This window comes from Podarcis gaigeae (genome assembly GCF_964106915.1).
Source record: "Podarcis gaigeae genome assembly, chromosome: 3".
Taxonomy (NCBI): domain Eukaryota; kingdom Metazoa; phylum Chordata; class Lepidosauria; order Squamata; family Lacertidae; genus Podarcis; species Podarcis gaigeae.
The window spans coordinates 114,040,754-114,059,474 of record NC_139680.1 but is presented as its reverse complement, the minus strand read 5'-3'; the positions used below and the strand labels follow the sequence as shown (position 1 = coordinate 114,059,474).

Here is an 18,721-nt window from a genome sequence, read left to right as displayed (position 1 = left end):
AATGCATTACATGGAGCGGTTTACAGTAATCCAAACGGGATGAAACCAAGGAGGCGTGTGACACTGTGGCCAAATCAGACATTGTAAGAAACGGGCACAGCTGGTGTTAGGAGGCAAATGACCCCTCTTCCAATTACTAACCATCAATTCACTAGCACTATTCTTAGCATATTCTTAATATTCCTCAGTACTGCTGTTTGGCAGTATTGAGAGTATTCTCAGAAGAATTCTAGGCCTCCCTCAGAGTACTCCGGCAGCTCTCCTAAGAGTGGAAGTAGGATTACCTTCTGTGTCTGCCAGGGCCCACTTAAGATTCCTGCGTTTTTTCACCAACCTCATAGATGCCCCGAACACCTTATTGGCTAAACAAGCCTTTGTATCATTACAAAATAATACCACTTGGCATAAAAACCTACTAGACATTCTATCCAGATACAACCTACCTGAGTTTAATACTCTCAAATTGTGGAGCCCTGATAAAGTTCGGGAATGGATCTTTGAAAAATAAGCCTTTCTGGACTAAGATAAAAAACTCTGGGTTTTTCTACTGGTTCCCCCGAATAAAAGCAGTCAAAATCTGTGCCAACTACTTGGTGGAGATCACTGATCCCACCCTTCGGAGAGCTTTCACTATGGCACGGTTTCAAACATTGCCAACTGCTTATCTGACCGGTAGATACACAAAAACCCCAGTAGAACATCGTTTATGTCCTTGCCTTATGAAAATTAAAGAGGATCTTACACATTACTTCCTCTATTGCCCCATTTACTTGGGCTTTAGAGACGCATTGCTGCAAATTATACCCAACTCTATAACCAGTCCTGAAGACAGAGTAAAATTTTTGTTAGTTGATGCAGACCCACGCATTACCCATGTGGTAGTGGTTTTTGTGATGAAGGCCATGAAAGCCAGGGAAAGATTTATGGACGACAATGTAAAGACCCCTTCATCGTCTGTTTAACTCGTTGCTCGTTTTCCCTCCTTTTCTATTTTGTGGGAAGAAGGTTTTGTTGGCATAGTATGTAATGAATTTTAATATTTTTAACTATTGTAGTGTTGATTTTTGTGCACAGGCATGGTCCTCACAATAAACGGATTTGTTTGAGTATTGGCAGTAAGGAGGAGCTGCTTGATGAGGGGAGGTAAGGCTGAGAGCATCCCATGTGCTTTATCCTGTCTGAGGTGGTCTGAGGTGAAAATGTAGTCCAAAGCAAACACACTGTTGCTGGTAATAATCCTGAGGTAAAAGAAGAAGGAAGGAAGGAAGGAAGGAAGGAAGGAAGGAAGGAAGGAAGGAAGGAAGGAAGGAAGGAAAAATGGGTCTGATAGCTCCCAGTGATGTGCAGCTTTAGGAAATCAATATACAAGGTTTGGAATAGATATAAAACATTGCTAGAACGCAAAACCCCACGGTGGCTTTCACCATTGGAGGCCTTTGCAGTAAAAAAGAAAAACATGGGAAGTGATGGGGTGACATATAAATACTTGTTGATGGAAGTGGATGATAAATTAAAGTTAAAGTCATTTGAAGAGTTGAGAGGAAAGTTAACTGATTGGTTGCAATATCACCAACTGCAAGATTTGTTTAGAGAAGACAATAAAAGAAATGGGTTTGGAAGCATAAAATCAAAAATAGAGACAGAATTGTTGAGCAGTAAAAGGAAGACACTGTCAAAAATGTGTAAGTTATTACTAGAGAGGCACACAAAAGATGAAGAGGTAAAGAGTGTTATGATTAAATGGGCCCAGGATTTGGGACATAATATTGATTTTGAAAGGTGGGAAAAATTGTGGACAAAAAAATAAAATAAAATTTAAAAATTTATTGCAACTTCCAGTCTGGTTGCTGCTACCAATAGCATCATCCAATCTTTGTACAAAGTGTTTTGCATATTTTCCAAAAAGAATGAAAGCAAGGCTGAACCTGGGTCAGGAGGGATAATTTGCTGGTCGATAGAGGAAATTTCTTTGGGAATCTTGACCCAGAAGTCATGCAGGGCCACCACAAGTGATAGATAGTATCTATCTTACCATTCCTTGCAACCTTGGCACCAAGTGGCCAGTAGTTCACTGTTATACCGATGCCGTTTGGCTGGGGTATAAAACTGCCTGTATATTAACTTCAAAGCTATCTCTCTGTTCCTAGAGGAGGTGCTCCTGAGGGGAGACTTGGACCATATAAAATTCCACCCATCTTCTGCAATCACGTCACCAATAGCTTTCCCCCAGACTTGACTGATGCATGCCAGTGCACTCCAAGATTCTGAGGCAAGTAACTTATATAAAATCAATATTATTGAAAAAACATTGAAATCACTCAGTTGTGTGCGTGTGTGTCTGTGTGTTTGGTTTTAAGTCCTGGGAACAGTGTACCTGATCATTTTTCCTAAACATGTGCAGATTGGCCTTGAACAGAAGCTTGGCATGTCAATACATGTCCATGTCATATATGATACGATCTCTCATAAGGACACCCGACAGAAAGGATGGGGAAACAACCCGTTATTAATGAAGCACAGGAAGTGATGAGGAGAGGGATATTTATAACAGCAAACAAGTTTGAGAAAATGGGAGAGTCCCAATCAGGTTCCTTGTTCCTCATAGCCCCAAAGCAGCAGAGCCTTAAACGAGATCAACCCGTGAGTTTATAGCTCAAAACATCAACCCGTGAGTTTATAGCTCAAAACAAAAGTGTTACCTAGAAACAGAGAAAGCAGTCTTATAGCAGGCTATTTCATCATCTGCCCTCTACTGCATGACAGTGACACTCCAATGTCTAATGTACAGAGATCTTTCCCAGGCCAGCTTTGCTGCCTAAGAGCCATTTAACTGGATAGGATAGGATGCATCGCGGCTAACAGATTGAGGTTGAATCCTGACAAGACAGAAGTACTGTTTTGGAGGGACAGGAGGCAGGCTGGTTTGGAGGACTCCCTGGTCCTGAATGGGGTAACTGTGCCCCTGAAGGACCAGGTGCGCAGCCTGGGAGTCCATGGAGGCGCAGGTCAATTCTGTGTCCAGGGCAGCTGTTTACCAGCTCCATCTGGTACACAGGCTGAGACCCTATCTGCCCACAGACTGTCTCGCCAGAGAGAGTTATCTCTCGCTTGGACTACTGCAATGCACTCAATGTGGGGCTACCTTTGAAGGTGACCCGGAAACTACAACTAATACAGAATGCGGCAGCTAGTCTGGTGACTGGGAGAGGCCGCCAAGACCACATAACACCGGTCTTGAAAGACCTACATTGGCTTCCAGTATGTTTCCGAGCACAATTCAAAGTGTTGGTGTTGACCTTTAAAGCGCTAAACGGCGCCTCGGTCCTGTATACCTGAAGGAGTGTCTCCACCCCCATCATTCTACCAGGACACTGAGGTCCAGTGCCAAGGGCCTTCTGGAGGTTCCTTCACTGTGAGAAGCCAAGTTACAGGGAACCAGACAGAGGGCCTTCTCGGTAGTGGCGCCCTCCCTGTAGAATGCCCTCTTACCAGATGTCAAAGAGAACAACAACTACCAGACTTTTAGAAGACATCTGAAGGCAGCCCTGTTTAGGGAAGCTTTTAATGTTTGATATATTACGGTATTTTAATATTTTCTTGGAAGCAGCCCAGTGTGGCTGGGGAAGCCCAGCCAGATGGGCGGGGTATAAATAATAAATTATTATTATTATTATTATTATTATTATTATTATTATTATGCTATGAAACACGTCCCCTTCATGGATCACTGCCTTGCCGTGGCAAAGGGGCTTGAATAACTCAGAGAAGCTATGAGCTATGCTGTGCAGGGCCTCCCAAGATGGACAGGTCATAGTGGAGAGTTTTGACCAAACGTGATCCACCTGGAGCAGGAACTGGCAAGCCACTCCAGTATCCCTGCCAAGAAAATCCCATGGACAAAGACAACAGGCATATAAAAGTTATGACGCTGGAAGATGAGCCCCTCAGGTCGGAAGGCGAACATGTGTTCTCCCAGTAAGCTATGGGTTACCCCATTATAAGGGAAACTTTTTTGCGAATTCCCTGCTGCACTTTAGCAGAAATGCTCAGAGTTCCAGGTTCTTCAGTGCAGTGCAGTATATTTATTGTGAGTTATATATATATATACAAATATATACAACAATCTCCAGGCTATAATACACGAGCAGTTCATACAGAGTACCTTGCTGCACCTTAAGGCAAATAGGAAGACCTTTCTCTCTCTCTCTGACCACACTCTTCTACACCACTCCTTTACTGCTGGACAGGTTTCCCTTTTAAACCGATGACAGCCAATCAACTGTCAGCACATTACTGCTGAGTCATTCTGACCCAGCACTTCCATATAAGTGGGTCAGCCAGTTGCATCCGCTAGCAACCTCAAGCCTGCAGACTTACTATCTCACACAGCATTCTGCAAATCCTGACACATTTCTGGGCAAATCCACAGCAAGCATTTAAAGCACATTCAATGCATATTTAAAGCACATGACTTTATTATTATTATTATTATTATTAAATATATATATATACACCGCCCATCTGGCTGGGTTTCCCCAGCCACTCTGGGCGGCTCCCAACAGAATTAAAAGCACAATAACACATCAAACATTAAAAGCTTCCCTAAACAGGGCTGCCTTCAGATGTCTTCTAAAAGTCAGATAGTCGTTTATTTCCTTGACATCTGATGGGAGGGTGTTCCACAGGGCGGGTGCCACTACCGAGAAGGCCCTCTGCCTGGTTCCCTGTAACCTCACTTTGCACAGGGAGGGAACCGCCAGAAGGCCCTTGGAGCTGGACCTCAGTGTCTGGGCTGGATGATGGTGATGGAGACGCTCCTTCAAGTCCTTTACCCAGAAAAACCCCAAGAGTCATCATTTACCCCTCACAGAGCTACAATTCCCAGCAAGCTATGCTGTACAATTCCTTAACAAGCTAGGCTTCTCAGGATTCTTTTTTTTTTTTTGGGGGGGGGGTAACTCATGAGATTGGAATGTATGTTACATGTGCTTTATAATGAGGGTCTGCCCAGACAAACAGCAGGGTGGAGACCTTGCAGGGGCCTTTCAAATAAGAATCACTGTGTGTGCGACCCTGTTTATGTATATTCAGTGCTTTTTTTCTTTAAAAAAAATGTTAAGGGGTACTCTCATTTTCCTACTCATATTGAAATACTGTCCCTCAATGAGGCCAAAATTAGATTCACAAAATGTTTAGGGTACCCCTGTGTCCCCCCCAGAGAAAAAAAGCACTGTGTAATTGTCAGGGACTCAAGAGCGGGAGCACAGGGAAGGGAAGAGATGGAGAGCGAGGGGGAGCAATCCGAGGGCAGCGTAGGAGAAGATGACAGTAGCCTGAGAGATTCCATGAGCCTCTCCAGCGAATCGGAAGATTCACAGAAGGGGGTGCCGGTGGCCAGGGCAAGGGAGGGCCCAAGGGGGACAATCCAGAAACAAGGGGCCAGCGGGGACTCCCAGAGCAGCAGTTGGAGATCAGGACCAGCTTCCCCACCAGAGCGTAGTGGGGGGGAGGAGTCCCAGGTATCGGGGCCAGCGTATTCACCACCAGGGAGAGAAGATGAGTCAGGGTTGACCACGCCTACATCGGAGAGTCAGGCAACGGAGGGGAGGTCACGTCCAGCCAGCTTCCAGAAGGAAGGAAGCAGTGATAGAAGCAGTGTAACGGTCAGGAGGAGGATCACGGGGTTGGCGCGAGAGCCAAGTTCAAATGTACAGGAGCGCGGGACAGCAGAGAACGAGGATTGGGAACCAGGTCCTAAAGCCCGCAGGAGGCAGGGGGAGGAGTCAGGCGACTCAGCGTCAGAAGAGTCCAGAATGGTGAATGCCCCAGCGGGCAGGAGGACCCAGAGGAGGAGAGAGGAGAGGAAGAGGTGGAGCAGGGCTAGGATCTTAAACTGGTGTCAGAGGGGAGGAGATTCAGACGGAGCTTCGCCGGTCTAGGGTCTAAGACGTAAAGCTGCACGCTGCGGCTTTGAAATGGAAACTGAACTTCAATAAAGACTTTTGTACATAACGACAGCCTGGCGTTGGTCCTCTGTGATCTGGGACCTAGGGGCAGCTCTGACAGTAATGTATTTTATTTAATGGAATTTGTAACTTCATCATCAGAACCTCTGAGCAGTTTACGTAGAATATGGAACATACTGATAAGATCATATATTGAAAGCAAGTTAACTTAAAAGAAAATCAAAATGAAAATAAAAGCAGCATTTTTCAAATAAAATATTTAATTTAAAAACCTCAGGCTTTTATATACAGTCATACCTCATGTTACATTTGCTTCATGTTATGTTCTTTCAGGTTATGTCCCGCGGTGACCCGGAAGTACCGGAAAGGGTTACTTCCGGGTTTTGCCGCTCGCGCATGTGGCAGAAGCAGTAAATCGCACGTTGCGCACGCACACAAGCGCCAAATCGTGCTGCGCACCTGCGCAGATATGGCGCCTCAGGTTGTGCTCTTTTCATGTTGTGAACGGGCCTCTGGAATGGATCCCGTTCACAACCAGAGGTACCACTGTACATTAGTTACACAATCAGTCCCATCTGACTGGTTGATTCTGCTTCCCTCCTGGAGCCTGATTGGTCTTTTCCTGCAAGCCAATCAGTTGTTGCATTCTAGGATCCTACCTGCTTAGTACATAACAGTTAAGAAAGTCGAGGTTACTGCAGAGAGTGGCATCCCCATATTGAGTTCCCGTTTTTTCCACTTCAGTTCATTTCTCCATGTTTCTACATCAGTTTGCGATTAAAAAAAAATCCTCGTGAAAATCCATCAGCTTTAGGGATGATACCTCCTGATATACACATTTTTGTAAGGAATATTGTCTAATACAGTCGTACCTCCCTCTGGATACGTAAACTTCAGGATGCGAATGCGGCAAACCCGGAAGTATTTTTCCGGGTTTCGCCGCACGCGCGTGTGCAGAAGCGGTCCTCCAGTTGCAAATTCCCCTGGATGTGGCTGGACCTCCGGAATAGATCCCATTCACAACCAGAAGTATCACTGTATACCAATTCTTCTCAAGCAACTCTGAAACGGTTCTTAACCTGAAGCACCACTTTAGCTAATGGGGCCTCCTGCTGCTGCCACGCCGCCAGAGCACAATTTCTGTTCTCATCCTGAAGCAAAGTTCTTAACCCAAGGTACTATTTCTGGGTTAGCGGAGTCTGTAACCTGAAGCATCTGTAACCTGAAGCGTATGTAACCTGAGGTACCACTGTATATGCTAGTATACTAGTATACATATGCTTTACCCTAGTCAGGGCCGGCCCACCCATGAGGCAAGGTGAGGAGTCTGCCTCAGGCGCCAGGATCTACAGGAATGCATTGCCAGCTACTGCTGCTGTTACTGCGGTGACAAGTGATAGCTGAGGCATGCTACTTGGAGGCCAGAGCTACTTCGTCTTCAGAAGCCCCCCATCACATGCTGTCTCCACCGCAGTCTGTTGGCAAATAGGAGGTGATGCTTGTCTCCTCCTGCCCCTGTTGCTGTGTGTTGGACCGATGACACACACTTGCTGACTGGGGGAGCAGATCAGGCAACGACCAAGATGGTTACAAAGCCCTGTTTCTCTGTGGGTCCACTTTCACGAGGGGAAACGAGGCAGGGCCTGCTGTTTTAATTCCTGGAAGATATCCATTTTTTCCACTTTATAGTTGGTGTTTTATTGCATTTACCTTATCGTTGCTTGCTGCCTTGAGAGATGACAGCACACGCATACACACACAGCTGATTGCGATGACAAAAATAAATAAAACAGCAGCTGTGAGAGAAATGTCCCTTCCCAGTCTGACTGGCGGGTGCCACCGGGACTGAAATCTTAACCGTGGCCATACTTTGACATTTTCAGATTTCTGCCAGTGACGTTTCATGTCATGTAGACTGTCCACCCCCACATTGCCAAAAGATCACTGTTGCTGTACTAGCTTTGATGTGGGCAGGTGGGTGGATGTGTTCAGCTTCACTTCAAGAGGCTTACATCGCAAGCAACCTCAAAAAGCAAAGAGGCAAGGGGCATGAAAAGGAGTCGGAAAGGGAGGCTCTGTGATGGCCGTGGTATTTCTGCCGCGAGGGGCAACAAACACTAGCCCTAAACTTGACCTAGCACCTGCATTCCAGGGCAACTGACAGAGACCCATTGACATGGTGGGGCCCACCATCGGCACTAGCAGCAGAGGTGGGTATTCATTATAATTTCCCACAATGCCCCTGGCATAGCATTGTGCTGGGGCATTGTGGGAAATTAAAATGGAGGCTAAGGGGATTTTTACAGAGCAAACCTTCATAAAGTGAGACCTGCATGTAAATAAAATGATAATGATGATAATGATAATAAGAATAAATTACCGTATTTTTTGCCACATAGGGCACACTGGCCCATAGGACGCACCTAGTTTTTTTGGGGGGGGGTATAAAGAAAAAAAATTATTTCTCCCCCAGCCCCCAGAACAGGCAGCTCTCCGCAACTTCCCGCCGGGCTCCCACGCCTTGCGGATATCTGCCTGAAGCCCAAACCAGGTCGCAGAACAGCGGGATGGCGGCGCTCCGCCTCCCTGCTGTCCCCCGAGCGCGCTTCTCCCCGCCGCCAGCCTCCAAACCAGGTCAGGGAACCGAAGCCCGGGGCGCGCCCCAGGCTTCGAGATGCAGGCTGCTATCCACAAGCCTAGGGAGCCCGACGGGAACTCCCGTGGGCTCCCAAGGCTTGCGGAGAGCTTCCTGAAGCCTGGAGAGTGAGAGGGGTCGGTGTGCACTGAACCCTCTCGCTCTCCAGGCTTCAGCGAAAGCCTGCATTCTCCCTATAGGATGCACACACATTTCCCCTTCATTTTTGGAGGGGAAAAAGTGTGTCCTATAGGGCGAAAAATAAGGTATTTATACCCTGTGTCCTCACCTCCTTCACCCCGCCCATCTGGCTGGGTTTCCCCAGCCACTCTGGGCGGCTTCCAACAAAATATTAAAATACAATGGTCTGTTAAACATTAAAAGCTTCCCTACATTTCACCATAATGGGGAAGGCTGTAATCAGGAGCTAATAACTGCCCAGGAGCTAATTGGCTACTTCAAGGTCTCATCCGCTCTCCTTTTCTGGAGTTAAACCAGACTTGGACCAGGCAGGCCTTGAAGTAGGAGACCTGTCCTCTGTAAAGCAGGCCATCCTAGTTAAGGAATACCTGAAATGGTTTTTTTAAAGGTTTGCAATTCTTTTCATAGCTTCTCACAAGTTTTGCTTTCCAAATGAGAGAGATAGGTTGCCAATCCACTTGAGGAAGACTCTTGCATGAGGAAGGACTGGATAAATGTTTTTAGTTATGAGCTGTGATTTGGGCAAGGGTGGTGGCGGGATGAGGATGGTGAAAGGAAACAATATAGATTTAAAGTACACACATGCTTGTTGTTGTTGTTGTTTAGTCGTTTAGTCATGTCCGACTCTTCGTAACCCCCTGGACCAGAGCACGCCAGGCACTCCTGTCTTCCACTGCCTCCCGCAGTTTGGTCAAACTCATGCTGGTAGCTTCAAGAACATCTCATCCTCTGTTGTCCCCTTCTCCTTGTACCCTCCATCTTTCCAACATCAGGGTCTTTTCCAGGGAGTTTTCTCTTCTCATGAGGTGGCCAAAGTATTGGAGCCTCAGCTTCATGATCTGTCCTTCCAGGCTGATTTCCTTCAGAATGGAGAGGTTTGATCTTCTTGCAGTCCATGGGACTCTCAAGAGTCTCCTCCAGCACCATAATTCAAAAGCATCAATTCTTTGGCGATCAGACTTCTTTATGGTCCAGCTTTCACTTCCATACATCACTACTGGGAAAACCATGCACCCAGCTTATTAAAGGTATTGGGAATTGTAATATTGGAAGGGGCAAATGCCTCTCAACAGCTGTTGCTGAGACAGCTGAGGTGGATTCAGCTGCTGTTGCTCTTAGGCTCTGCTTCCCGGCTTGCTATGGACCTCTGGGTGGCCACCAGGAGAACAGAATGCAACTGCAAATTGATTCCACGCCCTCTCCCCCACCAGTTTCTCTGACTCTGCAGTAAAGCAATCCCATAATGCTACCCTCAATACAAAAGGATTGATTGATTTCCATGGAGCTGCAGGGTAAGTGGGTAAATAAACCAGAACATATTTCAAGCCCCACCTTGCTCTCAAACTGCAGCCACAAAGTTCAGTTTTTATTCTTCCAGCAATAAATCTGATTCAGTACACAACTACTGCTGGGAAAATGCGAGCTCTGTAGAGATAGGAGCTCCTCCTCTTTCTCCTCCTCCTCTTCTTCTGTTTATTATTATTATTATTTCATTTTATAAGGTATATAAAATAGAGAGAACAATTCTAACAGCCGGCCAGAATTAAAAGATGGAAAACAAAACTATATAATAGGCCTGTAGAATCGGTAGCTGTGCGTGAGTTAAAAATAACCAAGTTTGCTGTATATGTCGTAAGGGAATGCCAAAGCATATAAAAAGTGTTGGGCGCTTTCATTCTTCCCTGCTGAAAATGGCAGGATACAGATTAAACAAAAACCACAATTACAATTACAAGTGAAGGGTTATGCCCTTTCCTGCAAAGTGCTTTATTGCCACGCAGGTTGCTATGTAACTTGTGAGGAAATATGCAAGTTGGTATGCTTATTTGTACGTTTCCCGTCAAAACAAATCAACACAGAATCTTGGCTTCAGCACACTAGCTGTGGAAATGCCCTGCTCGTTCATTAGGATCAGCAGTATTATAATTACAGTTGTGGCACACGGTATGAAGAGTACTTAAAGCCACGCATGACACAACTTTCATTTTCCCCAGCCTACATTTCTTTTCATTTGGCTATCTCTTGAAGTTCTCAAGGCCATTGCTGGCAAGGAGAAATCAGTCTGGGCTCAATCCAAGCGCTGCTTGTTGAAACCTATATTTGGGGCACTCACTTCCAATAATCCACCTCCTCTAATAATACAATCCTATTGTATGAAGATATTATCCTCCTGTGAACGGCCCGCCCTGTGACCTGTGAGTACAGGGTGTTATAAAAAATAAATTAATAATAATAATAAGAAGAAGAGTTTGGATTTGATATCCCGCCTTTCACTCCCCTTCAGTCTCAAAGCGGCTAACATTCTCCTTTCCCTTCCTCCCCCACAACAAATACTCTGTGAGGTGAGTGGGGCTGAGAGACTTCAAGGAAGTGTGACTGGCCCAAGGTCACCCAGCAGCTGCATGTGGAGGAGCGGAGACGCGAACCCGGTTCACCAGATTAGGAGACTACCGCTCTTAACCACTACACCACACTGGGGTTATTTCGTCTCTCATACCTTTCTATCTATTTTAGCAAAGGGTCAGACTATTAGCTCAATATTGTCTACTACGGCATTTCAGGAAGGGAGTTACTCAAAGTCTTACCTGGAGATTAGGGACTGAACCTGGAACCGCCTGCAGACAAAGCTACAGCCGTCCAGCTTCCCATTTGTTCTTCCTCCATTCTTTAGATATACCACTTCCATGACATCACAGTGATACGCCTTTTTTTAAAAAAAAATGGCATAAATTTTGTCCTCTTGGGACATGTTTTTTTTTAAAAAATATATTTATTAGCAGTTTTTTAATTTAGTTACAATACCAATAAACAATACAAAATAGCATATCTCTTAACATAGTTTTCTTAACTTCTTTGGACTCCCTCACATTTCCCGCTCCTGCGTTCCTAACCAAAAAGAATTTTTCCAGCAAATTTATCCCCTTGTTTCCATTCTTATTATCTAATTTTCTGATGTTGTATCTCTAATTTTAGATATCCTTTATTCAAATCTTAAAAAATTAAATATAACCTAAAAATTCTCCAAAAATTTATCTTTTCTTAAATTTAACTTATCTTCATATATCACTTCCTCTATCTTAATGGTGCCCAGTTGTTTATATTCTAGCATCCTTCTTAACATTCATATTCCATCTGAAGGAGCCAGCTGGTTGTAGTCTCATATCCATCTTTACTGCATTATGGTCGGAGCAGGTCTTTGGGCAGATTTCCACCTTTCTGATCTTAGGTGCCAACCCTCTAGATGTACATATTTGGTCAATTCTTGTCCATGTCAGTTGGGCTTTTAGTGTATCATTAGGCCAGTGCCAGGTAATGGGGAAGGATAGATTATATATTGTACCAGTCTTCCAAAGCACGCACAGAAGAGGCAGAGAAACTATAAACTACCAACTGGGAAAAGCACTCCAGTTTAGAAGGGACGCGGGTGGCGCTGTGGGTTAAACCACAGAGCCTAGGACTTGCCGATCAGAAGGTCGGCAGTTCGAATCCCCCGATGGAGTGAGCTCCCGTTGCTCGGTCCCTGCTCCTGCCAGCCTAGCAGTTCGAAAGCACGCCAAAGTGCAAGTAGATAAATAGGTACCACTCCGGCGGGATGGTAAACGGTGTTTCCGCGTGCTGCTCTGGTTCGCCAGAAGCGGCTTAGTCATGCTGGCCACATGACCTGGAAGCTGTAGGCCGGCTCCCTCGGCCAATAAAGCGAGATGAGCGCCGCAACCCCAGAGTCGGTCACGACTGGACCTAATGGTCAGGGGTCCCTTTACCTTTACCTTTACTCCAGTTTAGCTTGCAGTGTTCATGGAGTGAGGATTCTGAAATGGCTGCCTTAGACAGACATACTGACAAAGGAGGCTGAAAGGCCACCATGACCTATTTAGTCAAAAGCTGGTGGGACTGATGCCTCAAGATCTTGATTTGTACATTTTCTTAGCATGAGATGAGTGTGGCATGAGAACTGCCAGGAAACCATGGTAATGAACAACATGGACTCCAAACCATGCAGTGCTGTCTTCTCAACAACCACGGTAAAGGCTATTAAAACAGCTGTTTGTGGCAAAACAACTCACCCATGGGCTCTGCTGGAAATACACAAGTTAAACATCCCTGATGGTCACTTTCAGACAACCTGGTTATCGAGCAATCATCCTGATTCGTTTGCGCAAAGCTTGTGAGATTGCATGCTCATCCTGATTTGTCTGTGGGGAGGGTTGTACAATGGGTCTTGCGAGCTGGACCCTTATTTTCCCCCAGCCGTTGTGGGACAGGTTTGACAGGGGGATGGGTCCACCTGTCAATCACCTGACGTTGCAAAGCCCAGTGTGGTGCATAGTGCTTTGAAATGCTGATGATTTAGCTGACTGCCGGAGCTTCAAAATGCTGGCCAGAGCCCTCTACAATGACTAGCTGATTGTCTGCAATGTTTAGCTGATTGTCGGGCCTTGCAAAGAGCCATTCAGGGCACCACAGACAGGATGTGCAGGTTCAGCTGAACTGCAGTGCTTGCAAACCCTTTTGGCCCAGCTATATCTTGACCTGCCCCACACCTGACATAGGCAAAGATCAGAAGATGACCTGGATGGTCGCCAGATTCTTTGTACAGATCTGTAGATGCAGACCATCGCCCAACTCAAAATACTCCGGCATGAAAAGCCCCAAACACGGTTCCATGGGTGATTCTGGGACAGTTTATTGTTGTACTTAGTTGCTAAATTTAGTGTTGTACATTGTTTTAATTGTCTGTTTTAACCATATTTGCACAGCAGTTTCTAATGTTGTGCGTGTCCTCCATTTAAGAGGCTTCTACTCTGCAGCCTCTTACAGTTGTTTTAACTGCGTGTCTTTGTTTTTAGTTCTTATCTGTTTTAATTATCAGTTTTTTATCCATCCATTATCCGTGTTTAATCTTGTATTTTATCCAGAAGTTTTATCCTATGCCTGTTTCCTTGTCCTCATTTGCTCTAACAATTATCGGTTAAAAAAATCCTAATTGCTATTTTATCTATATGCTTTTTTAAAATTCTGGTCTGAGACCGTAATAAAGTTCATTCACACCTGACATCATATATGTATGGCAGTCCAGGCAGGTGGGTGTGACCTGGCCTGACCAAAATGGCCTTGAGGGCCAAATGGGGAGATTCCCCACTGCTGCTCTATGATTTCACATCAAGCAGTTGTTTGCCCCACACTTTCCAACCACTTTTATTTTACTGGGGCGCAGGCGGAAACCTGATTTATTTTGGAAGTGAATTCCGTTGTGCAAGAGCAGAAAATCCATTTCTGCTGGGCGACCTAAATTTGCCACTTGAATCCCATTTGCAAAATAGCTATGGTCTGGAAGTGTTGGAGCTCTTCTCTTTCCCCCATCCCAATATTTAGATAAGTAAAAGTAGGTAACCCCAATAATAGTTCCTGTGGCGTGACTACAAAAGTGAGCTGTAGTTTGCTGAAACACAGCCAATATTCAAAGCTTTCACTTTGAATACAGTCAAATTCTGAGAAGAGCAATTAAGGGATTTCAGCTTTGGCTGAGCTTCTGTTTCCTCCTGATCCATATTAGCAAACAACCATCCCTCTCGTCTTGCAGGCATCTTTTGAAAACTATTTTGTTTACGCAGGCCCCTGCAATATGAATTTTCTCTTTTTCAAAGCCCAACTGGTATTTAATTATGTTTCTAATAGCTGCTTTTTGCCGATTTTTTGACTGCATGCTGTATGCCGCTTTGATGTGTTAGTAGGAAAGTGCTGATGATAAATATGCAAATAAATAATAACCCCTTTGCCTCCTGCCGCTCCTAGCACAGGCTGTCATGTTTGTGCTCTGTGGATGGGTGCCAATATTTAAGTGGGTTTCTCCTACTGCAGCTAACAAAATTCACTGCTGTTACTCATTCTCTCTTCCCAACACCTCAACTGGGGGCTTATAATCTCCTTGTGGGTACGTTCACAAAGTCATCAGTCTTTGACCCAAAGAGAATACAGTGGCACCTCGGGTTAAGTACTTAATTCATTTTGGAGGTCCGTTCTTAACCTGAAACTGTTCTTAACCTGGAGCACCACTTTAGCTAATGGGGCCTCCCGCTGCTGCCGCTGCACAATTTCTGTTCTCATCCTGAAACAAAGTTCTTAACCCGAGGTACTATTTCTGGGTTAGCGGAGTCTGTAACCTGAAGTGTATGTAACCTGAAGCGTATGTAACCCGAGGTACCACTGTAGTGGAACATATAGCTCATATAGCACACCTGGTCTTGTATACAGAAGGTTCCCGGTTCAATCTTTGGTGTCTCCAGTTAAGGCTGACAGGGTAAAAAGGTAAAGGACCCCCGAAGGGGTAAGTCCCGTCAAAGACGACTATGGGGTTGCAGTGCTCATCTTGCTTTCAGGCTGAGGGAGCTGGCGTTTGTCCACAGACAGTTTTCTGGGACTAAACCACTTCTGGTGCAACTGGACACCATGACGGAAGCCAGAGCACATGGAAACACCGTTTACCTTCCCGCCGCAGTGGTACCTACTTATCTACTTGCACTGGCGTGCTTTCAAACTGCTAGGTTGGCAGGAGCTGGGACAGAGCAATGGGAGCTCACCCTGTTGCGGAGATTTGAACCGCCGACCTTCCGATCAGCAAGCCCAAGAGGCTCAGTGGTCTAGACCACAAGGCTGACAAACTCCTTCCCCAAACCCTGGAGAGCCACTGCCTATCAATGTAGACAATACAAAATCAGATGAAACATTGGTCTGACTCAGTATAAAGTAGTTTTCTGTGAGACACCTCTGCTGAGGTAATAATAGCAATGAGGTGCTTCCACATCGCTCTCCCTCCCCATGTACCTCCAGCACATTCCATGGTTTCCTCCACCTCCACAGTCACTTTCAATAACTGCTGCTGTCGCCTGTCTGTCCGTCCCCCCCCCCGCCCCATTTTATCCTATATAAACTGCTGCGAGAACTTTCTTCTGTAACGCAATGGATGTAAGCGTTCTAAATGAGAAATGCTGGTGTTGAGGAAACAACCTCATCAGGAAGTTTCTTCATAGCACCTGTTCCCTGGTTTTCATCAGCACTCTTGATGCCATAAAAAAGGGAGGAGTTTGTGTGACAACCTTGGGCAGTGAGGTGAGCCTCACCTGTAAGTGTTGAAGGAAAGCATCTGGCCTGGCCGTCTTTTCCCAGGGCTAACATGGGAATCAAGGCACAGTGGCGTAGCGTGGGTTGTCAGCACCCAGGGCAAGGCAAGTAATTTGCACCCCTAACCCGTGGATTTGCGCCCCCTAACCCTAACCCCCAGATGTTGCACTCGGTGCGGCCAGCCCCCACTGCACCCCCCACGCTACGCCACTGTCAAGGCAACCCCAAAAAGGATTTATTTCCTACCTATTGAGCTTAGGGCTGTTAAGTTTTGTGTTTGTTCCCCAGCGCAAGAGGCTGCATTTTAAGAAATAGAAGATCCCTATAGAAGTGGGTCTGCTTATTTCAGGTTCACCCCAAAGGTGGGCGTTGCTACTCCCCCCCCCCCACATTTTTACAGATATATTTCGCAACCTGTCATTGACACAATAATAGTGCAATAGTGGTGGATTTATACTGGACTGTCCACACATTATTCTGCTTTGTATGCCTCACGGAGGACCTTAAGGTCCATAAACAGCAACACCCTAGTGGTCCCGGGCCCTAAGGAAGTTACCGTAGATTAGCCTCAACCAGAGCCAGGACTTTTTCAACACTGGCTCTTGCCTGGTGGAACGCTCTGTCTCATGAGACCAGGGCCCTGCAGGATCTGATTTCTTTCTGCAGGGCCTGTAAGACAGAGTTGTTCCGCCTGGCCTTTGGCTTGGAGTCAATTTGATTCCCTCCCCCTCTTTCTTTTTCTTTCTCCTCCTGTGATGAGGCTGCATTTTAATGTTTTAATGTTGTATTTTAATCTTGTTTTTAAGTTGTATTCATTCATATTTTTTTTTATTATTGGTTGTTAGCCTTGGCTGGGGAGGGCGGGGTATAAATAATAATTATTTTTTATTAGTTTGTGGTTCTGTGATGCTCTAAAATAAAGTGTAACAAAAAAATAAAATAAACCACAACATCTGTAGTATAAAAAAAAAAAGTTGCGGGATTTCAGCAGCATGTTATGGGACATGCATGGATTGGAAATGTAGCAGTGTGCCCGCTCCAAAGCGTTTGCTGGCACAAATGGTATTGAAAGTGGGATTTTGTACAACTGCTGTGATTTCAGCAAGCATGGCCAGTAATAAAGGATATGGGAGTTGCAGTCCACCAGCATATAGAGGACCAAAAGGGAGCCACTCCTCCATCAGTGTCTCCTGGTTATACATGAATGGTTTCTTTGGGTCTATTTATCTTTTCTCCCTGGTGCTGTTGAGCCAGCCAGCAAATCTTTTCCAGGTAGTAAGGGCTTTACAATCTGGACCTTGGTTGTTGGGAGGGGAGAATTCTCAAGACACCTGCTGTGACCACTTAGTAATTTCATGCATGAAGGACTTTATGAGTATTTGCTTAAGTTACAATTCCAATGGTACCAAGTTGTGCCCAGATCATCACCTCATTATATCAATACGGATATTATCAGTTTATGCAACCTGAGGATGTTTACCAGATTCCTGCTGGAGGCCTATTAGCTGCATGCTCAATTTATCCTTCCTGGCTTGCAAAATCTTTCCGGGTGGAGCTAGCTGGTTGGGATTATGGAAATTGCTAATGGGTCCCTGAACGAAGATGATAGACCAGCCACATTAAAATGAGACTACTGGAGGCTTGTATTGTTTATTTTCAAAGTTCTCATGAGATTCCCTCGGAGCTCAATAATTACAATTGAGTCGCAAATATTCCACACTTGGGCAAGTTGCTCAGGTGGAGTTTCAGTCCCAAAGCATCGTGCTCTGGTCACCTTGGTGAAGGGGGGTAGGGGACTTATGGTGGTCCTATCATCCCTGACCATTGGACATGCTATACTAAAGTTGCTTTAGTATAGAACCAGGCTTAGAAGGGGCACATGTGACCCTGTTAGGTTCTCCTAGACCAGGGGTCAGCAAACTTTTTCATGTAAAAACACGCTGATTCCTGGACCGTCCACAGGCCGGATTTAGAAGGCAACTGGTTCGGATCCAGCCCCCGGACCTTAGTTTGCCTACCAATGTCTTACCTAGACCATTCAGCAGCTTTCAACACCATTGCACATTGACAAATGGGTAGCACAGTGCTGAAACACCTAAAGTTATTCCTGGTTGCAGAACGTGCTAGTAGGAGTCTGCTATGCCCAGCACCCTATAAGGTACCACAGACACTCCTGTTGTCTCCTGTGCCACTTTACATGAAAGGAGTAAAAAAATTGGACCCAGGTACGACTGGTATGGCTAAAGAACCGAGTTAGTTTGCTTTGTTTTAAATTGGAGCCAAGGGAGCATGATTGTGAACCGAGACCCCAAGGTTGTTCATTCATTCTTATCCAATCCACTTCCAAACTTAATCTAGGCAAGACACGGGTAGTGTTGAATTGGTGATCCAAGAATAAGTGCATAGCCAGCTTATTTGGGGAAGGGTTGCTACCCTCTTCAAAAGCCAGGTTTGCTGTTTGGGGTGTTCTGTTGGCAATATGCCCACTGCTACATCTACACACCTAGATGCAAACAGTATCTTTTACTGTTTTTGCTACAGTAACATCCAGCTTGGACTGCTTTCACATATCTAGGGTTAGTTTTGAAAATTTTAGCTGTTACTCACTGGGGTATGCTGCAGAAACAACTCTTATGTTGTAAACCAGTGATGGCCAAACTTGGCCCTCCAGCTGTTTTGGGACTACAACTCCCATCATCCCTAGCTAACAGGACCAGTGGTCAGGGATAATGGGAATTGTAGTCCCCAAACAGCTGGAGGGCCAAGTTTGGCCATCACTGCTGTAAACACATGGACTACC

At 45.5% G+C, this 18,721-nt stretch overlaps 1 long non-coding RNA gene across 1 annotated transcript in view; it reads right to left on the bottom strand.

The window, feature by feature from the left end:
* Window positions 1-15,005, bottom strand: part of LOC310842242 — a 75,832-nt gene extending 60,827 nt beyond the window's left edge. The window contains exon 1 of the long non-coding RNA XR_014563031.1: window positions 14,785-15,005. This is a non-coding gene — a long non-coding RNA (uncharacterized lncRNA). The remainder of the gene's footprint in view (window positions 1-14,784) is intronic.
* Window positions 15,006-18,721: the final 3,716 nt, after the last annotated feature.